General features: G+C 49.4%; 1 long non-coding RNA gene across 1 annotated transcript; it reads left to right on the forward strand.

Annotated features, from left to right (window-relative positions):
- Positions 1–870: 870 nt before the first annotated feature.
- LOC144330714 (uncharacterized) lies at positions 871–24,732 on the forward strand. The gene is made up of 3 exons (XR_013397098.1): positions 871–1,030; positions 22,097–22,283; positions 23,022–24,732. It is a non-coding gene; the product is annotated as an uncharacterized LOC144330714 (long non-coding RNA).
- The last annotated feature ends 1,373 nt before the right edge of the window (positions 24,733–26,105 follow it).

Here is a 26,105-nt window from a genome sequence, read left to right on the forward strand (position 1 = left end):
TCTCCCCAAGGGCCAGGTTGGGGGCCCAGGAGCGCCACAGCCTCCTTAGGCACGGGAAATCGCAGCTTCGTCAAAGCTAAGCCCGCCGTGCTCAGCTTTTCCCACCACCTGGAGGATCCACTCTCATTCTGTCCTTCCCGACCTCAGGCTGCACAGAAAACTTGGGGGCGGAGATCGAGGAAGCCGCGCCCCGAGGCTCCCAGAGCAGCCCCAGGAGGAATCCTGCCGGCAACAAGAAGCTGTGCGCGCGGCCGGGCGCGAGCCTCCGCGTCCAGGTGGGGTCTCCGCGCCCCAATTCCACCCCACCCCGCCATCGGCGCTCCCCGCAAGTGCGGGGTTTCCACCCGTCCTGGCGTTCGCGCCCACTCAGGGTCTCCCTCGCCCCCCCGGGAGATGCTCCCCGCGTTCTATCCGGCCCCGCCCTGGCGCGCCCGGTAAACGATGTGACCCCGCCCCCCTGCAGTCTCCCCTCCCCAGGACGCTGCCCCTGCCCCCACTTGTGGTGCTCGGGGCATCTCTAAAGCCCCCAACCAGAGTCCTCCAACCCACCCGCGAGGCTCGCGCACCAGCAACGCGGCCCCACCCGCAGGGACCTCGCCCACCTGTGGCTCTACCCCCGCCTCTGCGGCCTTCCCCACCGCTAGCGCGGCCCCCACCTACGACGACCCCCGCGTAGGTCCTCCTGCCCACACGTGTCCCCCCGCCAGCCCCTGCCCCTACCCCTGCCCCTAGCCGTGCCCCTGCCCCTAGCCGCTCCCCCGCCCCCGTAGCCCCTCCAGTGCGCTCGGGCCCCGCCCATTGGCGCTGGGGCCTAGCAGGGGCGCGGGCCTGGCGGCGGTTCCAAGTCGGGCGCGCGGGGGCAGGTTCCCCACTGCCTGCTGCGCAGCCGGACTAGCGGTTGCCCTCGGCCTTCTCGCCATGGACGCGGACGACTCCCGGGCCCCCAAGGGCTCCTTGCGGAAGTTTCTGGAGCACCTCTCCGGGGCCCGCAAGGCCATCGGCATGCTGACCAGCGGCGGGGATGTTCAAGGTGCGCGCGCCCCTACCGGCGGCGAGGGGGGGACGGACGGAGAAGGGGAGAACAGGGCGAAGTGGATGTGGCAAGGGCCGCGAAAGACAAGAAACCTTTGGCAAGGGAAGAAGAACCGATCTCTGGAAGTCACCAGGGCGGGTGGAAGGTCAGGGGTTCAAGGTTATTTTGGAATTTAGGTGCTGTGCTTCCTGCACGGTGGCTCATGCTTGTCATTCCAGTGCATTTGGAGGCCGAGGCAGGAGGATCGCTTGAGCCCAGGAGTTCCAGAGCAGCCTGGACAACATAGTGAGACTCTGTGTCTACAAAAAATAAAAAAAGAAAGAAAAACACATTAAGATGCTGTATGTATTGGAAAATATTTATAGGTCATTCTTTTGAGCTCCATGTCCAGAAGCTTGCTAAAATGCTTGGGAGTTTGTGTACAGGCACGTGAGATTAGGATACAGTGGCAGAATCGCGGTGTTCTCTGTTACCCTGGTTTTGCCACCTGGGAGGAGTTACACATATTGAAGGTTAGTAAGTCCACGTCTCTTCTCTTCTGGGGAAAAAGGTACTTTGGAAACCAATATTATGTGGGAACGTGGCTTGGTTGGTACAGCCTCGGCTTAACAGGAGACAGCTGCCCTCAGCCCTGCAGGTGGCCTCAAATACGGTGGCCTCGAGCCCACATGGGTCACACCTGGGCTGTCCCTGGGGAAGCCCGCCACAGCGGGTCGCCTGGGCATTCTTTCCCTGGCAGAGCTGAAGTCACAATTTTTTTGTAGACTCTGTAAAGAGTTTTACCCTTCCGAGATGTGATCTTGAACCTGTTGGAGCATTTGGACGCATTTCTTTTAAGGAAGTTCACCTCCAGATGTGCTCAGAGGGCCTGGTCTTAGCTGCCACAGATTTACAAATTCTTACAGTAAGTAGGTTATTCCTCGAGAATTTCTCTGTTGTGCCCCCATTCTTTTTGCCATTTTATTCTGATTCTATATTAGTACTTGATTTTCCCTGACGTAGAAGACTATTGCCTGTAGCTAGAGATCAGAGCACACATTCCCATTCAAGTATTAACTTCAGGGGAATTATCTATCAGATGTGAAATTATGGTAAAATTCCATATATTAAAATGACCATAGCTACCATTTGTTGAAAATATTTTGTATACTAGGAGCTTTACAATTCTTATCTCCAAGCCTAGATACATGATCCCAAGAGAGGCATGCCCTCATTTTGGAAGTGGGGAGAAAGACTCACAAAGAAAAATAACTTAGGTAAGGGCATGAGGTGCGTACATGATTGTGGTAGGAGCAAAACAGATCCTAATTCCAAATATTGTACTGTCCCTTAGACCACCAAGAGTACTTATGTCTGGCTCTGTCGCCCAGGCTGGAGTGTAGTGGTGCCATCATAGCTCACTGCAGCCTTAAACTCCTGGGCTCAAGTGATCCTCCTGCCTCAGCCTTCTGAGTAGCAGGGAAGACAGGAATGCACCATCATGACCAGCTAATTGTTATTATTAATATTATTATTATTATTTCTGTAGAGACAGGATCTCACTATGCTGCTGAGACTGGCCTTGAACTCCTGGCCTCCTCTAGTGAGCCTCCTGCTTTGGCCTCCCAAAGAGCTGGGATTACAGACATGAGCCATCATGTCATGCCTCCACCATGCTCTTCAGGGGTGTTTCTTGGTGAAGCTCCTTAATCTAGTTAATGCTCAAAAGTGAGCAAAACCCAACTTGCTCAAAATTACACAGATATTCTTTGGGTGGTTTTGTGAGGGGAACGGAAAGTAACTTTTTATAGCGATAGGAGTCAAGGTGGCAAAAGTCATATTAAGGCTTAATACCAACGCCATGGGCTGCTTTTCTTCCCCCAGTAAAGTTCGTATTATTTAATTATAAGATAAAATTGAAAATGACTTTCCCATATTCCTGACTACCCAGGCCTTGAATGAAGAAAGTATTTCTCAGGCCAGTTTTTTATTTTTATTTTTTTTCCTACTTCTTTGGGTATCTTCTGTTGTCCCAAGACATGTCTGGAAACTTAAATTGATTTTCGCTCACCCTAAAATAAGCTCCGCAGCTCTGGATCACGGACTGACCATGACTAAGTGCCCACCGCCACGTCACGCTGTGCCACACACCAAGAGTGACTCATTGTCTTCGTCACAGGTTGTGGCTTCTGCAGGGCCTGATGCCTGATGGAGCTGAATGTAGTGGGAAGTCCAGGTGCATCCTTAGGGTGGGCTGGATGCGAAAGCGGCGTCCTTTTTGCCTGTGGTGACATGAACATCAATACAGTATTTATAGAAAGTTCATGTAAATGGAGTAAGTATCAACCTTTCCAATCCTAGTGAGAATAGCTAGCGTTTAGTGACTCTGTTATGTGGCAGGCCCTCAGTGATGCTGGTCACTGACTTATCCCCACTTTACACATGAGCAAGGGATGCCCGAGGTGTTCCAGCTTCCCTGAGTTCACAGAGCTCCGTGGTGTGGCCGGGCCCTGTGGCTGCACTAGGGATGTTCAGGGCTTCGTGTAGCTGTGTCTTCGCTGGTGACCTTCCCTCGCCCAGTACCACGCCTGGCACTTGACAGGAACGCAAGTGTTTGCTGCCTGCCTCCAGCTTGGAATCTCCACTGAGGAGCAGGAAACCAGGGGTTCTAGCTGTCTTCTTCGTTTATGAAGTCCTTTACAGGAATTCAACCCTCTCTAATCAAAAGTACCCAACATCCTCAGGTCTATATGTATAAACTGTTAAGACTTCAAGATTAGCACCTTAAAACCGAAGTCAGAAGTGTGAAGTTTCAATTGACTGAACATGCATTAGGTCAATGACACACATATTTATTGGACACCAGGCTTGAGCCCCACATGGGCACCTTTGGTGTCTGAAGCAATATTCCTTGGGTGGTTTTGTGAGGGCAAAGGAAAATGACTTTTTAGAGCGATAGGAGTCAAGATGGCAAAAATGATATTAAGGCTTAGTATTAATGTGATGGGCTGCTTTTCTTCCCCCGGTAAAGTTCATATTATTTAATTATAAGATAAAATGGAAAATCTCTGAAGCAATGCTTCGGAGCCCAGTAGGATGGAAGGGGAAACTGAGAACAGTGCCATTTCGGCTCACACAGCTCCGGCGCCCCTCACCATCCTGTGCACACACATTCTTTGATGGGATCTTTTCAGTGTAAAGTGCAGTAATTGATTTTGCGGAAATTACTGGGTCTGGGAGGCAGATGATGAGTGATAGTGTCACCCCGTGGCACAGTGGGAGATTTGTGTGATGGCATCATTTTCTATGAATGCAGATCGCTTTGTGTGCCATACTCGGAGGACCCTTCGAAGCTAGACAGTTTCTCATCTTTCAAAAGAAGCATGTTTTCCTTCTTGGTTACAGAAAACTAAAAGCTTTTGATACAGGACTCCAACTTTTTATCAGGGAGAATCAGGACTCTTTAAATAAGCTCTACCAATCGGATGGGCCGTCAGAAACAATTAAAATTAGAAAGACGAAGATACGGTAACAACGTGGTCAGGGCAAACGTCAGGATACCAGATTGCACGTTCACAGTTGCCTTTCTGCTAAGAACGTGCGGGTGAATATGGAAAAGAGGGCCATGTGTCAGTAGTTGGGTTGTGTTTTGCGTTTCTTTTCTACAAGCCCTTTCTGGTGTGTTTGTGTATATTAGAGAGTAGCTGCCCAGAGGCTGTCGTTTCCCTCCCCACTCCTCGGTTCTCTCCATCTTCACCCCCAACTCCCAGTCCTTTGTTTGGAATTGCAGTCATTGTGCTTGTCAGGATGGAAGAGGCAGCCAGACACATGGCAGACCAGAGCACGGAGAGGCAGAGACTTACTTATAAGTCCCGCCCTGGCCCTGCAGTCTGGAGTGCTGATTAGGGTCTCAGTGTTTTCCTCTGCAGAATGGAGGCATCACTCGGTCTCTGTCTTCTCTCCCTGTCTCTTTCTTCACTCCCCTCTTCCCTAACACACGTCTACAGTGAAAGTCTTGAGGAGCCAAAAGAGAAAAGGCTGGACTGTGCTGGGCCCCCCTCCGACCCCAGGGCCCATTTGCTGTCTTCCCAGCTTCCATGTGCCCAGAGTCGCCTGGGGGAGCCTTCGGAGGTGCAGATCCTGACTGTGTGGGTCTGAGTGAGGCTCCGACTCTCACCGGTAGGGGGAGGGCGCCGGTGCTGTGGGTCCCCCTGGGGCCAGTGTGGCGGTTTGCAAATCGTGCAGATCAGCTTCTCCACTTCTCCAGGTTTCTCCAACGTCAGATGCTCCCAGGAGTCCTTTGGGATTGTTTTCTGACTTTGACCAGGATTTTGGCAGAGAAGATTCATTAATATAGGACCCCTTGTCTTAACGTACATATGTAAATGATCTGATCTGAAGTTTTCTGAATGGAAAATGATTGAAAGGTTGGCATGCAGTAGACTTGGGGAGTCATTCCTTCATATCTTTTCAGCTGTGTCTTACCACAATTAAGATTTTGTTTCTGTGAGTGTGTGGTTTTTTTGAGATGGAGTCTCCCTCTGTTGCCCAGCCTGGAGTGCAGTGGCTTGATCTGGGCTCACTGCAACCTCTGCCTCCTGGGTTCAAGCGATTTTTCTGTCCCAGCCTCCCAAGTAGTTGGGATTACAGACTTTCACCACCACGCCCACCTGGGTTGTGTGTGTGTGTGTGTGTGTATCTTTAGTAGAGATGGGGTTTCACCGTGTTGGTCAGGCTGATCTCGAACTCCTGACCTCAAGTGATCTACCCACCTTGGCCTCCCAAAATGCTGGGATTACAGGCTTGAGGCACCACACCTAGCCTTATTTCAGTGTTTCTGTAATCATTTCACACATTAATGGACCACCTTCGGTGAGTCAGGGCAGGCTTTAGGCAAAGGAACCAAGCCCTTTATGCCCCTGGAGCTCTCACTCCTGCGGTGAGACGCGGGTACAATGTGCCTGTAGCTGGACCTGAGAAGAAAAGTTCCTGTCTTATGAAAGGGCCCAGGGGAGTCTCTAGTTGGGGCCCTTTGACCTGACCCCACGGTGAGGGAGGAGTCGGTAGAGGAGGGTGGCCCAGAGGAGGACCTTGGATTTGCCTTAGGGGAACTGGGAAGCAGGTGGAGGGAAGCCGACTGACTGGGAAGCAGACTGACTGTCTCTGATAAGGGTGGCTCTGTGGAGAGGAGAGGACAGGAGGGGAGGTCATGAGTTTAGGGTCTCACAAGGAGCGGCCACAGATGGAAGCTTATGGGGTGGGGCATGTGGCAGGGCAGCCCTATGCCCAGAGACACACCCTGCCGAGGAGACCCAGGGACTTGAGTGTGTTGGGGCGGCGGGTAAATGGGCACTCAGCTATTACCGCTGGAAGGCAGAGCGTGTGAGCTGCGGCAGACACGGGCCGGTGGGGTAAAAGGAGAGTCTTCACAGCAGTGCTTAGAATAGCAGGAACTGGGAAAACCAGCAAAAACCTATCAATAGGAGATTAATGAATCCATTATGGCACCTGGAATGGAAGGAATTTTTGTCAGCGTTTAATAAGGAGCTTTGTGCTGGTCGAAAGTCAGGAGGTGCACAGTACACTCAAGGGCGGTATTGAAGAGCCGATTCCAGAGCAGCTCTGCACAGCAGATCCCACTGGGGCCAGAGGGGCCGTTTGCAAATCCAAGCAGATCTGCTTCTTGGATGTTTCTCCAACGGGAGCATCTCCCAGGATTGGGACCTGCGTGGGTGGCTTGTGTTATTTATGCAATTTTAAATGATCTAGTTGCCACATTAAAGAAAGGCGGGCCGGGACAGGGGGACACTGGGTGCCATGACTCACGCCTGTAATCCCAGCACTTTGGGAGCCCAAGGCAGGTGGATCACTTGAGCCCAGGAGTTTGAGGCCAGCCTGGAGAGCATGGAGAGACTCAGTCGCTACCAAAAATACAAAACAATGAGTCGGATGTGGCGGTGCACACCTACAGTCCCAGCCCCGTGGGAGATTGAGGTGGGAGGATTGCCTGAGCCCAGGAGTTGGAGGCTGCAGTGAGCTGTGACTGCACAGCTTCACTCCAGCCTGGGCAACAGAGTGAGACCCTATCTAAAGAAAAAAAAGTAAAAAAAAAAAAAAAAAAAAAAGCAAAAAAAAAACCTGTTTTATATTCAGCATTCAGCCCACTATTTTGATAACAATCAGTTATTGTGTTGATTAATATTTTACACCGTTTTCCGTACTAAGTCTTTGAAATCCATTGTGTAAAGAATCTTAAAGTTCATCTCCATGTGGACGGGGTGCACGTGGCCAGCGACTCCTCTGAGGGACAGTGTGGTCACGGCGATGGGTGGCGTGTCCTGCCTGTATGTAGAAGGTCCCCGTGTGGGTGCTTCTGCGAAGGCCCTGAGGGATGTGCAGGGGAGGGCTGACACCCTGCCACGCAGAGGACCCTGGAATGCAGCACGCTGCCAGTGCCCCCCCGCCCCAGCCCCTCTGCTGCCTGAGCTCTTTCCCAGATGTCCACTTAGCTAACCTCCCTTCCCTTCTTCCCTTTCCTTCTTTCCCCAAACGTCACTCTCAGGCAAGTCTGCAGGCTCTCCGATTGTCAATGGCAGCCCTTCCTCCTCCCCACCCTCTTAACACCACCACCCCACTTGTTATTTTTCTCCGTAGTGCTTATGGCCATCCACCCCTGGGCATCATGCATTTGTTCACTGTGTTTCTTGCTTTCGGGTCTCTCCTGATCGGAAGAAGCTCCGCCGGGACCAGAGACTTTCTATTTTCTCACCGGCACATCCACATAGCGCCCGGCAGCGATGGCGCTTGGGGCACTTGAGGTGGACAGTGAGCCGGTGGTTGAGTGAAGGGCACTACAGATTTATCTCAAGCCCTCCCCTGACCCTACCGGAAGACACGGTGGTCTGCACAGTCCAGATAGTCAGAGAGGCCCCCGGCTCGATGACTTTGACCCGGCGGGGGTGGGGATGGGGGAACAGCACGTTGACAGAATCGCCCCTTGGTATCCCACCTCCCCATGCCTACATAATCCCTACATTGTCAAAGGAGAGACCCCTAGAAAGAGCTTTGGCAGCAGGAGTGAGATCAGCGCAGTGCAAGTTCATTTTCTGACAAACCAGTGGCAGCAGTCGGCAAACTGACTTTATTTCTCAAAAAGAATGTTTGCATCGAAATTAACAAGTGAGTGATCAGCAGTGTGGGAAAATTCAGGAAAAGCAGTTCAGTGCTGTGAGAGAGGGCGAGGTAGGGAGCTTTAGTACTCCAGACAACGGAGGAGGTAAAAGGATAGAACTAGATTATTTCATTAGATTTCATCTATTCTTACTTTTTTTTTTTTTTTTTTTTTTTTGAGACGGAATCTCGCTCTGTTACCCAGGCTGGAGTGCAGTGGCGGAATCTCGGCTCACTGTAACCTCCGCCTCCCGGGTTCAAGCGATTCTCTTGCCTAAGCCTCCCAAGTAGCTGGGACTACAGGCGCATGCCACCACGCCCGGCTCAGTTTTCTTTGTATTTTTAGTAGAGAAGAATTTCACCCTGTTAGCCAGGATGGTCTCAATCTCCTGACCTCGTGATCTTCCTGCCTTGGCCTCCCAAAGCCCTGGGATTACAGGCATGAGCCATCGCGGCCAGCCTATTCCTTCCTTTTTTTTTTTTTTTTTTTTTAAGTACAGTTTGGATTTTATCAGAGCAGAATCCCAGGAAACTGAGATTTGTAAACTGGGAAATCCAGCTCCTCCAAGTATCCAGGAAATAAGGGTGACCTTGTTGGAACCGAACTGTCGATTCCCTCCTGGGCAGGGGTCGCCGCGAAGGATCACCGACACGAGATTCACAGCAGAGAGTTATTTATTACTAGCGCGCTAGGGTCCCAAGCTCTAAGTTGGCCCTGGGACCCCGAGTGCTTGTTACAGGTTGTTTATATAGGCAAACACAAGTTCAAACACAGCTTAAGGCGCGAAATTCAAACAAAGCTTTAGGCGCGTGGTAATTGGGTCTAGCTATGGCCTGAGCAAGGTGTCTTGTTCTAATTGGTTAGAGCAGGACCTTATGAGGTTTTTTCTTGGAGTTGCTGATTCCGGGAACTTCGAGGCAGGGTGGGACCCCCGGAATTGGCAGGGTGGGACCCCATGAGGTTGTTTCCCGGAATCGGCAGGGTGGGACCCTATCAGGGTGGGACCCTATCGAGGCAGGGTGGGACCCTATCCAGAGCCACCTGGTGTTAATTTTTTCTATATGGGGCCTAGTTTCTAAATTTTATGAGGCCTAGTTTCATTCCCTCCTCTTTTTGTGTCAGAGGCTCAATCTTGAGCCTCTTCTTCAGTCCTGAGGGTCTGGTATTGTTGGGTCAGAACCATAGCATGTACTATGTTTAATCTATTTTTAATAAGGGTGAGTAAGCGGTTGAGTATGCATGGCCCGAAAGTCAGGATGAGCGTGAGCAGGATGAGGGGTCCTAAGATGGTGGAGATTAGGGTGCTAAGCCAAGGGGATTGGTTGTACCAATTTTCAAACCAATTTTGCTGAGATTCTCTCTCTTTTTCTTTTGTCTAATCTTTCTCTCAGTTTTGCCATAGAATCTTTAACTACTCCTGAATGATCTGCATAAAAACAACATTGCTCTTTCAGGGCTGCACAGAGCCCGCCCTCCTCCAGAAAGACAATTTCTAGTCCTCGTCGGTTTTGTAATACAACTTCAGACAGAGAAGTCAAGGACTCTTCAAGTTTTGTGATGGATTGTTCTATGGCTCTAAGGTCTTCATCTATGGCTACTCTAAGTTGTTGCAGATGATGGTTACCATGCACCAGGGCTGCTGTCCCGGTCCCAACTCCAGCCGCTACCCCAATTCCTAACATTACGGCGAGGGTGAGGGAGATAGGTTCTCTCTTTGGTCTAGTATGAGTTTTTTGCTCATACCGGAGATCAAAGGAGTCTCCAGAGTGATAGTATACTCGGGGAACAACTTGTACTAACACGCAATAGTGGGTGCCACTGCTAAAAACGGCTGTGGATATACAGGGGGTGAGCCCAGTGTTGCAAGCCCACCAGTCCGTCTCGGAGGGGACCAAATAGTGATTGGAGCTGGGTACTGTCAAGGTTACATTACAAAGATGCTGATGACTAGGGGGCACCTGGCCTATGCAGGTTCCTGACCCAGAAACTTCAGCCAGGGTTAGTTTTCTTTGTTGTTCCCATGCGCATCCAGTAGGATTGGCGGAGTTAGTGAAATTATTAGTGGAGGCAATGCCTTCATAGTAAGGGGGGCCTGTTGCCAGACATAGCCAGCAAGAGGATGTAAATTCTGGCTTTGTCTGGTTTAAAGCGAAGTAGGAGCCCTTTATGAGATTTAGGAGCCTGTCACCTATTCCCAGGTCAAGGGGCCCGCGGGTGACGTTTTGGGCTGAAGGTGTGTATTTAGAGGAGGTGGAGATTAGAGGCGGGGAAGTGCTTTTAGGAGCTCTTGGTTGGGGCTCTCTTGGTGCAGGAACCAGGGGCTTCCTTGTTTCTGATAAAACTTGGTTTGGTCCTACTGCGACAGGGGCTGTGATAGGGTTGACTATTAATTTGATTTGGATAGGGATTCCATACAGTGGCTTTTGGTATAAATATAGGCCCCATATTAACCCGGATATCCAACGGTTATCAGATTTTGCTGCATCTTCAAACTTGATGCGGACCAGATTGCAAGTTTTTGAATATCGGGTTCTGGTGCAGCGCTGGACAAAGGACATGGTTATGCACCAGGGTTTCGTGGCCCATTTCCATTCTCCATCATTGGTAGTTATACAGGACCAACTAGCGCAAAACAGGGCATCTATTTCTCCACAAGTTTTTTTCATTTCTCCTGTCCTGAATCCGGGACAGGCATAGAACCCGTTCTGGCTTACGGACACCCTTCTAGCCTGTTTTCTCCATTCTCCCCCTTCCATGTCATCTATTTTTGCTATTTTGTCTAGGTTGAAATAGAGGTCAGGGAACCAAGTCCCCATAGGAGCAATTTTTGAGGTTTTATCTAAGACCTCATGAGTACTAAAATCAATTACCTGCCAGGTCAGGTTATATGGCCGGTGGGGGTTATTACTGCCAGCGACGGAGGGAAGGAGGGCTAGTAACAAGCAAGGGGCTAGATACGAGAGAGTCTTATCTTGAGCGGGTCCTCGGAGCGTCGGAGTCTCCATGTCTCAGGTGGTGTTGGTCCGGGCGTCCCTGGAGCAGCCTTGGCGTGGGATGCGTGGATCCAAGTGGAGATTCCGTCAACCTTTATGGCTGTGGGTGTGGTCAGGAGAACAATGTAGGGTCCTTTCCACCGAGGCTCTAGTCCTTGAGTGCGATGCCGTCTAACGTAGACAGAGTCTCCCACCTGGAAGGGGTGACTGGTCTGTGGATGTCCTGGTTGGTACAGTTCTGCCAAGGGGCCCAGATTTGGGCCTGTACTGCTTGGAGTCCTTTTAGCCGGGCCTGTAGGTCAGTCTTAGGATCGGAGGGGCAGAAGGAATTAAGCAAGGTTGATAAAGGGGGAGGTCCTCCGTAGAGGATTTCATATGGAGTGAGCCCAAAACGGTTAGGTGTGTTCCGGGCCCTTAACAGAGCTAAGGATAGGAGGCATCTCCAATCTTTTAAACCAGTCTCTAAGGTCAATTTAGTAAGGGTCTCTTTTATTGTTCTATTCATTCTTTCTACCTGTCCTGAGCTCTGGGGTCTATAGGCACAATGTAATTTCCAATTAATCCCCAATATCCTGGCGAGCCCCTGACTTACCTGAGAAACGAAGGCCGGCCCGTTATCTGACCCAATTACCTTGGGAAGTCCGAATCTAGGAAAGATTTCTTCCAAAATTTTCTTGGCTACTATGCGTGCCGTTTCTTGCCGGGTGGGGTAGGCTTCTACCCATCCTGAAAAGGTATCTACAAACACCAGTAAGTACTTATATCCAGCATAGTGAGGTTTTACTTCAGTGAAGTCTATTTCCCAATAGACTCCTGGGTGGTTACCACGAGTTCGTTTCCCTTCTGGCACTCGGGTAGCCCCAGCGTTTACCTGCTGACAGACCTTACAGGCAGATGTCACTTGTTCTACGAGGGTACTTGCCTTTGGGATTAGAAAGTCAGTTTTTTCAATCAGTAATTTTAGCTTTCGATTACTCAAGTGTGTCCAGGCATGCATCTGCTGGATCATTGCCAGGGCCTCCTTTTGGGGAAGGACTATTTTTCCTCCTTTTTCCCAGTTTTTAGTGTCTTTGTTTTCTATAGCCCCTATGGCCTTTGCTTCTTCCTGGTCTTCTGGGGTATAAGTATGTTCAATAGTTATGTGGCTGGTTTCGTCAGGTTCTGTGGCTAGGGTCAGTACTTCCGCCATGGCGGCTTGCCTGGCTACTTGGTCAGCCTGTCTGTTTCCTACTGCGACTGGATCCTGTCCTTTCTGATGCCCGGGACAGTGAATTATAGCCACTTCTTGAGGAAGAAAAAGGGCTTTCAATAAGGCAATTATTTCAGCTTTGTTCTTGATTTCTTTTCCTTCTGAGGTTAGGAGACCTCTTCTTTCATAGATACTTCCATGAGTATGAGCCGTTGCAAAGGCATACCGGCTATCAGTATAAATGTTAGCTTTTTTCCCCTTCGACAGCTCTAGGGCCTTGGTTAGTGCTATTAACTCAGCCTTCTGTGCAGACGTGCCAGGAGGTAGTGATTGTGCCCAAATGGTGTTGTGGCCATCTACTACCGCCGCTCCCGCCCTCCGGGTACCTGAGTCAAGGTAACTGCTGCCGTCTGTGTACCAGGTGTGATCCGCGTCTGGGAGTTCCTGGTCTTTAAGGTCTTCCTGTGTTCCATGGGTCTCAGCCAGTACTTGCCGACAATCGTGTGGGCTTGGTTGGTCTTCCAGTACCGGCAGCAGCGTAGCAGGGTTTAGGGTGACCGGAGGGCCAAACTGGACGCGGTCCGTGTCCAGTAGGAGGGCCTGGTAGTGGGTTAGGCGTGCGTTGGTTATCCACCGGTCTGGGGGCTGCCGCACTATGGCCTCTAGAGCATGTGGGGTAATAATAGTCAGTCGCTGCCCAAGGGTTAACTTAGCAGAGTCCTTGACCAGCATAGCGGTGGCTGCCATGATACGGAGACACGGGGGCCAGCCGGCCGCCACAGGGTCTAGCTTCTTAGACAGGTATGCTACCGGTCTTTTCCAAGGCCCTAATTTTTGGGTCAAGACCCCTTTGGCAATTCCTTGCCTTTCGTCCAGGAAGAGGGTAAAGGGCTTTGAGGTGTCCGGTAACCCAAGGGCCGGGGCAGACAAGAGTGCTTGTTTTAGTGCCTCAAAAGCCAATTGATGCTCTGTCTGCCAGGTGAAAGGGGTGCTCTCCTTGGTGAGTGCATAAAGGGGGGCGGCCAGTTCAGCAAAACCGGGTATCCACAAGCGACAGAACCCAGCAGTTCCCAAGAATTCACGTACCTCCCTGGGATTTCGTGGTGGTGGAAGGCGAGCCACTGTCTCTATGCGCCCAGGGGTGAGCCACCTTTTCCCTTCACTCAGGATATATCCCAGATATGTTACCTTGGTCTGACAGAGCTGTGCCTTCTTGGCGGATGCCCGGTATCCTTTTTCACCCAGTGCCTGGAGTAGATGCCTGGTACCTTGTATACAGATTTCCTTTGTAGGAGCAGCCAAGAGGAGGTCATCCACATACTGGAGTAGAGTTACTTCTGGATTTTGGGTCCGGAAGTCGGTCAGGTCTCGATGAAGAGCCTCATCGAAGAGAGTGGGAGAGTTCTTGAATCCTTGGGGAAGCCGGGTCCAGGTCAATTGGCCCGAAATTCCTTTCTCAGGATCCTTCCACTCAAAGGCAAAGAGTTCTTGGCTTTGGGGGGCCAGAGGTAAACAGAAGAAAGCATCTTTTAAATCTAATACTGTAAACCAGTCATAGCCTGGTTTTAAGGTGCTGAGTAAGTTGTAAGGATTGGGGACCGTGGGATGGATGTCCATGGTTCTTTTGTTGATTTCTCTCAAGTCTTGGACAGGCCTGTAATCCTGAGTACCAGGCTTTTTTACTGGCAGAAGAGGAGTGTTCCAGGGCGAGCGACAAGGTCGCAACACTCCGAGTTCTAGAAATTTGTTAATGTGCTGCCGAATTCCTATATGAGCCTCTCGGCTCATGGGATATTGCTTGATAGACACGGGCACCGCCGTGGGCTTTAGATCAATTGTGATTGGGGCTTGATACTTAGCTAGCCCGAGTCCTCCCGTTTCCGCCCAAGCTTGGGGAAAATCTTGCAACCAAATATCAGGGAGGCTAGTGATAACCGGAGCGTCGAAAAGCCGATGCTCATCTTGCAGAGACACAGTTAAGATTTGGATGGGCTGACCGTCCCGATTTAATACCTGGGCCCCTGTCTCGGAGAAATGGATTTGGGCTCCGAGCTTGGTCAGAAGATCTCGCCCTAGGAGGGGGTAGGGGCATTCAGGTACCACAAGAAGGAATGTGTCACCATTCCTTGTCCAAGGTTAACTGTCCGGTGGTTAGTCCACTTGTGCAATTTTCCCCCTGTTGCCCCCTGGACCCAGGATGTGCGGGAAGACAGGGGCCCGTCTGCCTTTGTCAAAACTGAATGTTGGGCGCCTGTGTCCACCAAGAAGGTGGTGGGTTGCCCCCCTACAGAGAGAGTTAGCCGGGGCTCGGGGGGGGGCTCCAGAGCCTTGACACCCCTATTCGCTATCTTCACCTAGGGTGAGGACAGCGGCAGGTTTCTTTTGGTCTTTAGGACGCTTGGGGCAATCTTTAATCCAATGTCCCCGTTCTTTGCAGTAGGCACACTGGTCTTTTTCCACTTTTGGCCGCCTCCGCTTCTCTCCCTCTCTCCCTGGTCCTTTCTCTCTCGCAACTGCCGCCAGGATTTTTGTTAAATGCTTATCCCTCACTCGGTCCCTACGATCCTCTCGCTCCATCTGTTCCTTCGCTAACCTGGCTTCCCTTTCCTCAGGGGTTTCTCTCTTATTATACACTTTTTCTGCCTCCCTAACCAATTCCTGTAATCCATAGGTTTGGATTCCATCTAGCCTTTGGAGTTTTCCTTTTATATCTAATGCAGCTTGGTCTATGAATGCCATAGCTACGGTAGCCTTATGTTCTAGGGCCTCTGGATCGAATGGGGTATACATTCGGAATCCTTCCAGAAGCCTTTCCATGAAGGCTGCTGGGCTTTCATCCCTTTCCTGAGTTATGGTCCTTACCTTGGCCAAATTTGTGGGGCGCTTTCCTGCCCCTTTGAGACCCGCCAACAGAGCCTGGCGATAGATTCGGAGACTCTGCCTACCTGGTGCCGTTTCATAGTCCCAGTCTGGGCGGGTGAGGGGAAATCCCTCGTCTATTTCATTGGGAAGTTGGGTTGGGAGGCCTCCTGGTCCTGGCACATTTTTCCGGGCCTCCAGGAGGACTCGCTGCCTTTCTTCAGTGGTTAGGAGGACCTGCAAAAGTTGCTGGCAATCATCCCAAGTGGGCTGGTGAGTGAGGAGAATGGATTCTATTAACGAGGTTAGGGCCTGGGGGTCTTGGGAAAAGGAAGGGTTATGGGTTTTCCAGTTGTAGAGGTCAGAGGCAGAGAAGGGCCAGTACTGGACCGTGCGATTGACAGTACGGAGGGGAAAAAGGGAGGATTGCCAAGTAGAAGGGCCCTCTGGGTCCTCAGTCCACCGCAAGCGGAGATGAGGAGGTGTCGGCGGCGGCGTCCGAGGGGTGAGCTTGGGCGGGGTTGGAGAAGGAGACGGGGTGGAGGGAGGGGCCGAGGGAGAAGTTGGAGAAAGGGTAGGGGCCGAGGCGGTAGAGAAAAGTGCTGGGGACAAGACAGGGGGCGCAAGGGTGAAGCGTAAGGTGGAGGTCCCAGAAGGGGGTTCTGAGGTGGAGGAGGCAGGGGGTCAAGAAGGAGGAGATCCCTCTGGGGTTCATCTGGGAGGACTGGCTTAGGCGGGTCCGGATTCCGATTCTTTGGGGCTTCTAAGGCAAGGAGGGTAGATTGGGATGGGGAAGGGGGATGGAGGAAGGGTTTCACCCAAGAGGGAGGATTTCGGACCAGATCCTCCCAAATAATTATGTAGGCCACCTGGTCCGGGTGTCCGAGTGGCCCAGGATCCATCACTTTTGCTTTAACCTGCAAGATAATTGAGAGGTTAAATGTTCCGTCCCGGGGCCATTCCCCATGGAGGGTTGGCCATGCGGACGAGCAAAATGTTTTCCATCGTCCCTTACGGACTTCTACAGAGAGGTGGTGGGCTCGAGCCCGGACGTCAGGGAAGTGAGTCAGGGTTAGAGACAAAGGAGTCGTCAACGTCTGTCCCATTTCGTCCACGTATAACAAGGACAAAACAAAAGAAACAAAAACAAAGACCAGACAAGTAAGGAGAAGCCGCGCGGCCAGAGAGTGGCGCCACAAGATCACAAAATATTCAGACGGCAGGGGCGGCCTGCCTACAGATTTGAAGAGGCTGACTGTGTCGTCAGCTTTCTCCCAGACTACCGCCAGGGCGTCCCCCAGGGCGCAAGTGGGAAGGTGCGGGACACGTCTGTCCCCCTTCCCCACTTAATTCAGAAGGAGTACTCCCCAGAGTTCAGAGTTAGCCGGCAAGACAGACAGAACAAAATGAAAGTACCTGGTGGGTCCGTTCAGTCAGCAGTCCGTGGCCCGGGCCAGATAGGTCTCCGCCGGATGGGTCGGGGGTCCTCGGACGACCCCACTTCCTGGCCAACGCACCAAATGTTGGAACCGAACTGTCGATTCCCTCCTGGGCAGGGGTCGCCGCGAAGGATCACCGACACGAGATTCACAGCAGAGAGTTATTTATTACTAGCGCGCTAGGGTCCCAAGCTCTAAGTTGGCCCTGGGACCCCGAGTGCTTGTTACAGGTTGTTTATATAGGCAAACACAAGTTCAAACACAGCTTAAGGCGCGAAATTCAAAAAAGCTTTAGGCGCGTGGTAATTGGGTCTAGCTATGGCCTGAGCAAGGTGTCTTGTTCTAATTGGTTAGAGCAGGACCTTATGAGGTTTTTTCTTGGAGTTGCTGATTCCGGGAACTTCGAGGCAGGGTGGGACCCCCGGAATTGGCAGGGTGGGACCCCATGAGGTTGTTTCCCGGAATCGGCAGGGTGGGACCCTATCAGGGTGGGACCCTATCGAGGCAGGGTGGGACCCTATCCAGAGCCACCTGGTGTTAATTTTTTCTATATGGGGCCTAGTTTCTAAATTTTATGAGGCCTAGTTTCAACCTCAGTCATTCTTGCTGGCCCTGGTGTGGGCCGGGGATGACTCTGACTCAAGGAAGAAGCGGTCTTGTGACTGTCTTACCCGCACTGTGGTTTAGTAAGAAGGTGTTAAAAAGTGTGTCATGTGAAGAAAGTGATTTAATAATTGGTCAGAGTAATGACCACGTATTTCCTATGTAACCACTCCCTCGTTATCTCCAACTTTATCTTTGGTTCTCATGACAAGATTATCACTTCCCTGAAAACTGGGGTTTTTGCAAATGACGAAGAGGTGCTTTTCCAAATGGTAAGGTTGTTCTTTGGTGGGAAGATGTTTTCTCCTGGAAAACCTTAGGAAAGTTATTTGGTTCTTGGGTTGGGCTCCCAAAACCAAAACGAAACGAGATGGATTATCCCCAGGATACCTGAGATATAAGGACAATCTGTAGCTTGAGTGTGGAGTGAAAGACACTGAAACTGCCCTTTGTCCCAAATAGCTGTGTGCTGGGGCCCTAGAGAGCCCTAAGGAGATGGTGAAACAGGTGATGTTTGAAAGCCCGTACTGCAGGTGTGCATGTCTTCCTCCCTGTCCTGTGGGTGAAGAGCCTTCCAGTAAATGCTGGTGCATTTTCTTCTTACTTTTCATCCAACCATGTTCTCCTCCAACCTAACCCCTCACTGAATGTTCCTGGGGCTTCCTCAGGTTTCACCCTGCAGGGCCCAGCAGGAGGCAGCTGATTTGCCGTCCTCACCATTCAGAAGTACAGAAGGAGGGCTTAGAACCACACAGGCTCCACCCCCAGGCAATGAAGTCAGCATCTGGCCTCAGCAGGCATTATTTTCCTTCAAGTTCCCATTGATGACTCTAAGGCACAGGCATTGTAATAGAGGAAATCAGGAAGTCTTGAAAGTTAAAATGAAATAAGACTAGGGTTTACACTGCAGCTTCAACACTTCACTAAGGTCGTTACCTTCCAGTAATCAGTTTATCCCCCTCAGAGCCTCAGCTTTCTCATCCCTCCAGCGAGGTGTCAGGAGCTCTGCAGGCTTCCTGTGAGAATTATCCCGGTGAGGGCTCTGGCTGTGGGTGTGCAGTCAGCAAGGGACGCCCTACTAGGTCCCACCAAGTGCTGCCACCCCTTGAGCTCAAGGACGACACGTGAAGAAAAGCCCTTCGCAATGTAGGGCTCCATCCCACCAATGTGCAAGTGAATAGACGTCCTTTCAGGACCTAGTATTGTGTATTTTTAAGTGTGGTGCCCTGTCACCTGGAAATTGCTAGAAATGCAAGTTCCCAGGCTCCCTCTCCACCTGTGAAACCCTGGGGGTGGCCCAGCTACCTGGGGTGCGGTGGCCACCGCTGGTGATCTCCTGCTGTGGGGTGATGTCACTGTTCTTTCTGGGAGGGTGCAGGTGGACCCAGGGGTGGGAGGTGGGGAGAATCCCGCAGGGACTTCAGGGACTGAGTTTAGTGCTGCGGTTCATTTTTACTCTGCACAGGAGTCTCCTGGGGTCACCTTGTGTATCATGTCCAGCCTTTTTTTTTTTTTTTTCTTTTGAGAGAGTGTCTCGCTGTGTCACCCAGGCTGGAGTGCGGGTGGTGCAATCTCCGCTCACTGCCAGCTCCTCCTCCCGGGTTCATGCCATTCTCCTGCCTCAGCCTCCTGAGAAGCTGGGACTGCAGGCGTCTGCCACCACGCCCGGCTAATTTTTGTATTTTTAGTAGAGATAGAGTTTCACCATGTTGGTTAAGCTGGTCTTGAACTCCTAATCTCAGGTGATCTCCCCACCTCGGCCTCTCAAAGTGTTGAAATTACAGGCATGAGCTACCATGCCCAGTGCGCTAATTTTTAAGTTTTACAGATGGGTTCTCACTGTTACCCATACTGGTCTCAAACTCCTGGCCTCAAGCAATCCTCCCATCTTGGTCTCCCAAAGTGCTTGGATTTGCAAGCATGAGCCACCACACCTAGCCAAACATTGATCTTTCATTTTAAACTTCATCTAGAGATGTGACAAAAACCAAATGAGGTATTTGTTAAAATACTTTATAACCCTAGTACAGTAATAGAGTAATCCAACTGACAGTTTCACAAAACTCCATTTTTGGCAACAAGTTCAAGGTTATACATGTTAATAAAGATAACATTTATTCAACCAGAGGAAAAAGGTTACAATGACAGAATTTATCTTTTTCTTTACTGTGTTGCCTGAGCTATGGTTAAGGTTTGAGGAACTGGTATCTTAAAGAACCTTCAGAAATTTCTCATTCTAGAATTTAGAAACAAAGTTTACACTCTCGGGGTTGAGAGAATCCAGAAGCAATCACCACCCCTAGTGTCCAGATGCTACTCTCCAAAGGCCCTTCCCCACTAGCCACAGAAATCAGAGCTCCCTGGGAAACAGACAGTTGAGCCTCTGGAGCAGGGAGGGCCTGCTGTGCATGCTTTAGGGAGGTGGGAGTCGGGGTGTAGAAACCAAAGAAGTGAGACCAAAACGGGCCAACAGCTGGGGCAAATGTGGACATAAAACTAAATTCCATCTGATCACATAGTCTCAAATATGTACATATACAGAAATATTTCTGTGAGGTCACGGGGTACTAAAAAACAAAACAAAAGACTGGGCGGGGGGGGAAGAAGAAAAGAAAGAACTCTCTTCCCCATGGTGGGCGCAGTGGCTTACACCTGTAATCCCAGCACTTTGGGAGGTCAAGGTGGGCAGATTGTTTGAACTCAGGAGATCGAGACCAGCCTGGGCACCATGGTGAGACTCTGTCTCTACAAAAAAATATAAGCACTAGCTGGGCATGGTAGTGCACACCTGTAGTCCCAGCTACTCAGGAGGCTGAGGTGGCTCAGGAGGCTGAGGCTGCAATAAGCTAAGACCATGCCACTGTACTCCAGCCTTGGGGACAGAACCAGACCCTGTCTTTAAAAAAAAAAAAAAAAAAAAAAAGACAGCCTCTTCTGTCATCATTAGAGGTAGCTCCCGCACCACCCTAACTCCTCCTCAAACTGGACTTCCCAGGGAGAGCAGCCGCCCCTGCCTTTTCCACAGAACCATATTTCAAGATAACCCGACAGCCCCAGCTGATGTGGAGCTCTTCTTTGAAGAAGTCCAGCAAACGAATGAAGAATTACAGAATTTGAAAACTTCACAAACTTTAATAAATGATTCAGGCAATAATCCTCAATGAATATGAAAACCATTAATAGGTTGATGAGGAACTCATTATCACAGGACACCAGAAACTCAAGTGCACCAGCTGCTCCGTGGTTGAAGGGAGAAGGCAGATCTTCACAAGACAGTGGCCGACTCTCAGCATGCACCCCGCTGGCGTGAGACCCCCAGTGGAGGCAAGCAGGCCTCACACGAAGGTAGAATGTGGCCATCTATGCAGAACTCCCCACGAGGGACTCTGCTTGAAAAGGCACAGCCTGACTCAAACTAAGTCTTTGGATCTAACTTCCAGTTCTCAGGAAACACAGGAACATGGCACCCAACACCACACAGGAGCAGCCAGGACACCTGGAAAGTGAGAGCGCCCGGAGGAAACCCGGCCTGCACACTCCTCTGGCGTCTGAGAGGGGGCCCGGGAGAGACCCGGGCTGAGCAGCTGTGATCTGTGGGACCCTGTGCCACAAACACTTTGAGGCCAACTAGAAAATTTGAATATGGAATAAGAAATAGGCAGTTTTAAGAAAGTATGTTTTATTCTATTAAAACTGAAAATGGCATTAGCTCATGTAAGAAATAATCTTCATGTTTTAGGGTCATAAATTCAAATATTTAGGAGTAAATGATGACGTTTATAATTTACTTCCAAAAACTTCACAAGGAAAAGGATATCTATTATGTGATAAGTGTTTAGGGGCTCATTATCCTAGTCTACTTTTCTGTATGCTTGAAAGTTTTCATAATTCTTTTTATGTAAAATAATCTTGGAAATACGTTTTTACATTAGCATTTATATGGAAATTATTAGTATTTTATATAAAACATATAACTATATTATTATGATAATGACCTTATATTAGTGACATAAGAAACAAGCGATGTATCAGAAAGTGAGGATGTAATTAAGGTTCTGTGACTGCATCCACTATCGGAAGAGCACTTCTCCATGCCAAGGACAGGCTCGAAGCTTCACACACCCTGGGTCGGGGTGGGCACCATCCATGCACCCCCACTCTCCATGCAACAAAGCTGGAAGTGAGGCAAGAAGCTGGGGGCCAGGACCCTTCTCTGGGCTTCTCTAAACACCGTGTTTGTAACCACCATGCTGAGCCCACTGAAGGCTATCATTGTAAATGTCCAAAATCAATGTCCAAGTAAGATAGGCAAACTTAGGCCAAGAATCTTACCTACACTTAGATATTTCTTAAGCATCGCTAACTGTGAGAGAAGCCATGTCATGAAAATGTAAGAATACAAACAAGTCAACTTTTCACAATCCACCATCAAACTTTTCCAACAAAATATTACCTAGCATTGCTTGGGTGATCGTGAGTGGCATGAAATTGCTTCAGCTGCTCCCACGTAAGCTCCGGGATGCACATTGGGTCACCCCCAGAGACCACTGAGTACATGTGGTGGGGAAGAAGTCTGTTTTGAAGGTGCTGGGAGAATATCCTCTCATTGTCTGTCTTGAAATGTGAAGTAAATAAATAAGAATATGTACATATAAAATAATACACACATGCTACATTACTTACAATATGGCCAATTGATCATATTCTGGTGCATATGCCTGTAATACTTTGCAAATAAAACTCTTCTAATGGTAAACAAACAAACAAACAAAAGACACCCCTGCAGGCATTGTTTAACACTGTATTCAATCACTCATCACCCACGCACAGGACCCAAGGATTGAGAACAATGGACATTTTGATGTGTGTTGCAACAACGCATAGCCGAGGGCTGTAAATCGGAGGGATCATCAGGTCTGCCTTCCAGCCACGAGGGAAGTGGGGAGAAGCAGTCACCCCAATTTGAGTTTCAAGAAGACTCCTTGGAAGAAAAGACCACCAAATTGAGAATGAAAAGGTAAGAAATAGTTCACCAGCTGAGGGGGGCTACGGAAATCAGAGAGCAGGCCACCCATGAGCCTCAGGGACACCAGCACAGGCAGGTTGTCAAAGTCACAAGGGGACATGAAGACACTGGCCCAGGACAGCAGCTCTTAATCCAAAATGGTCTCAAGATTCCTTTACACTCTGAAAAATTAACCCATTTATTCCTGAGGTTGCAAGTTTTTTTGTAAAAATCAGACTTTGGCAATGACCTTGAGCTGTAGGATATAAATAACTCCCAGAAGCTTAGGATTCCAATAATGGAACACTAGGCACAAATGGGTTTTAATGAGGACCCAAACAGCTTTTGATTATGTGGGCTTTTTTTTGCCTGTGTAGGTACCTGTGTGTGTTTATATAATTTTTCTATATTCTAAATTAAAGTTGATTAAAAAATTAAAGTATTAAAAATACTTATGCATTAAGGTAAGCCATCATTACATGTTAATATAAATATGTTTGGAAAATACTTCTCATAACAAAGTAAAAAACCGACTACTTAGAGTGATGCTGTGTTGCCTTTTTTGCAAATCTCTGTAGTGTCTGGCTCAGAGGTGAAGCTGGACTCCCCCATCTGCTCTGTATCCAGCTTGCTGTGTGTCACACACCTCACCACGCAGCCTCTAGAAAGTACACCATGTACTTGGGCAAGAATGAGTGAAAAAGACAATGTGTTGATAGTGGTATGAAAATAGCATTTCTCTTACTGCAGATCATACACGGGGGTCGTCAGACATGGTCTGAGACCTGCTGGGAAGAACAGCAGCCTGGCCCTGCTACCCCCTGGCTTCTGCTCACAGCACTGACCCCAGCTAATCCAAGAACATGTCACCTATAATGAGAATATTGAAGAAAAAGCAACCATCTTTCAGATGTGTCCATATCATGATACGGTACATGGGTAAGGTAAGCTGAACACAACATAAAAAAGAAAACTTACAAACCCTCCCTTCATCTCATTAAAGATGACTCCTTTAAAGACCAAGGGCATCTGGGGGTCGCTGGAGTTCTCATGTTCCAGCCGCCATCCTTCCTGCCTGAGGACAAATAATTATAAGCGGACAGTGACTCAAATACTAAAGTCTGTATCAACTAGTTTATCACTCATGACATACCAGAAATCCAGCTCACGTAAACCTGGGAAAAAGGTGGCATCCAAATACACTGAGAGGAGATTCTGATAGTCCTTGGAATTTTGTGTGGAAAATGGATCCAGAGTATAATCACTAGCTGGGTACAAAGGAAAAGTGAAATTGTAAAATTTAACAGATTTCTACTAAAATTATTGAATCTCAAGCCTCATTTCCCCTTTGTCCTAGGACAGTAAGTTGTAGCTATTCTTGAGATGGGGCAGTGGCTCCATGCTCTGGCCTCCGACCTCAGCAGCTGTCCCAGCTCATCACCCTGAGTGCCGGCTTTCCCATCCCGTCTCAGGATCTGCACTGGACGGGCACCAGGGCTTTCTTCAGCGAACATCTAAACTCTCTCAAGTGTCTCCAGAGACTTTCACACGTCTACAAAGATGACCTCATTCTGTAAGAGCGTGGATTTAACTTGCTCTTCGATGTCACTCCTTCACAGAGTGCACTGTTCATCGTCACCCTATCCACTAGCGTCAGTCTTACTAAAAGTCAAACATCAATGTTAGTGGTAACTCTGGAGGCCTGGCATTGTAATGATATCCCCAAGAGAAAATTGTTTTGAACCTTTCTAGGAAAAGTTCACGTACGTTTTATTCAAATGCCAGTTTTTATAATCTCGCTACCATGTGGCTTTCCTGAAGAATGAAATTTCTAACGTCCTTCAAGTAGAGAGAGGTAAAACTTTTTCTAGAACATGAATTGCCCACTCCTGTCATCCCTTCTCAGAAACTAACTGAATTCCAGTGGGTGCGCCTGGCAAACGCAAACACGGTTTTCCGTTCAGGATGCTGGTCTTACCTGTGAAGGCGTTCATGAACGTGGAGAGGGGCCGGTTCAACATTTTGAAGAAAGGGTCTCTGCACGGATATTTCCGAGACCCACAAAGGACGGTATGCTCAAGAATGTGAGGAACACCGGTGCTGTCCATGGGAGTGGTGCTGAACTGCACGCTAGGGAAGAAGGAACGGCACGCCAGGGAAGGGGGACGAATAAGGAACAGAAGGCCAGGAATGGGGAGGAACAGAATGCTAGGGAAGGAGAATGACTAGAATACAAAACGTTCATCTTAGTGCTGCGGACACAGTTCCCAGATGCATCATCACCTCAGGCTACTAGAAGTTATCATTCTGACACCACAATCCTCCAACACAGGGTTTCCCAACTCTCATGTAAATCATTGATTCAGACTATAACATTGTATTTTGATGAGATTGTAAGTCCGTGTAAGCTTTTCCTTATTTTTCAAGATGCTCTGTCAATAAAAATACTAGTGAGATGATATTTAAACCACGTAACATACAGTCAGTGCTTTAAACCAAGCTAGTCTAACCCACAGCCTGCAGTCCGCATACTCAGGATGGCTTGGAATGCATCCCAACACAATCCCTACACTTTCTTAAAACATTGAGGTCCTCTATTTATTTATTTTTTTTTTAGCTCATCAACTGTCCTTAGTGTTAGTGTATTTAGTGTGTGGCCTAAGACAGTTGTTCTCCTAATGTGGCACAGGGAAGCCAAAAGATTGGACATCCTTGATTTAAATAAAACTTTCAAAACCATGTTCTTAAAATGCACGACATACCTGAACAGATTATTCCTGTCTTCTCTGGCCAGGTGTAAATACCTGGCTCTTGTGTCATCGTGGCTGAGCTTCATGGCCATCAGGAACGGCTCGGGAACAGATGTCACCTGAGTTAACCAGAAAAACACGAGCAGTTAAACGTAGACGAAATAGCCTGTGAAATGGTGATCTTCGACACACTGAGAAAACTGGATTTTCTGCCTGAAATTAGATGATGCCGGGAAGCCAGTATTTCAGAGCTGGAGAGAACAGAACCATCCTGTCCAAGTCCCTTATCCTACAAACAAGGAAAGAAAGACCTAAAGAAGGCAAATGAGAATGTGTGTATATATATGTATATTTTTGAGTGCTTATTACTGGCTAGGTATTTTCCATTTTTTTATTTTTTAATTTTTTATTCTTTTTTGGCTAGGCATTTTCTAATCATGTCACATAGAATCCTGTGACGGAGGTATTCTCATCCTCATTTACAGATGAAACAACTGAGGCTCAGGGTGATGAAACAAGCTGCCCGAATCAGAGCCAGGATTCGCCCTGGTGTCTGCCCTTCCCACGGTACTGTGCTGCACCTAAGTAACACAGCACCCTTTCCAACACCTGCTGAGTGCCTCCTGCTTTTGTGTACTGCACCTCAGTAACACAGCACCCCTTCCAACATCGGCTGTGTGCCTCCTGTTTCTGTGCATATATTCTCCTGTAGTGCGAAGCACGGGCCTGCAGGACGGGCAATGCTGGAGTGGGCTAGCCGGCGACAGCGGGGAGAGGGTCCAGGATCAGTCTTTGCTTCTCCTAGTTTGGGATGGATTCTCGGTGGTAGCTGTAAGCACTAAGCTGGGGCTTCCAGAACAGCTGGAGGGGCTGGGAGGATAGAAATGCCCCCCAAAAAGATGAGACTCCCCACTCCTGGGGCAGGGTGGAAGATCTTCTCCTACCTTAGGCAAGCCTCCTGGTAAGTGTCCATACTCTTTGGTATGAAAGAAACTGTCTTCTCTTCCAGTCAGGCCAGCCGGCCCAGCCCTCTCCCGCAATCACATACCACGTCCCTGTGATCACCACACCACTTGCCACTCCC

This window comes from Macaca mulatta, chromosome 8 (genome assembly GCF_049350105.2).
Source record: "Macaca mulatta isolate MMU2019108-1 chromosome 8, T2T-MMU8v2.0, whole genome shotgun sequence".
Lineage (NCBI taxonomy): Eukaryota > Metazoa > Chordata > Mammalia > Primates > Cercopithecidae > Macaca > Macaca mulatta.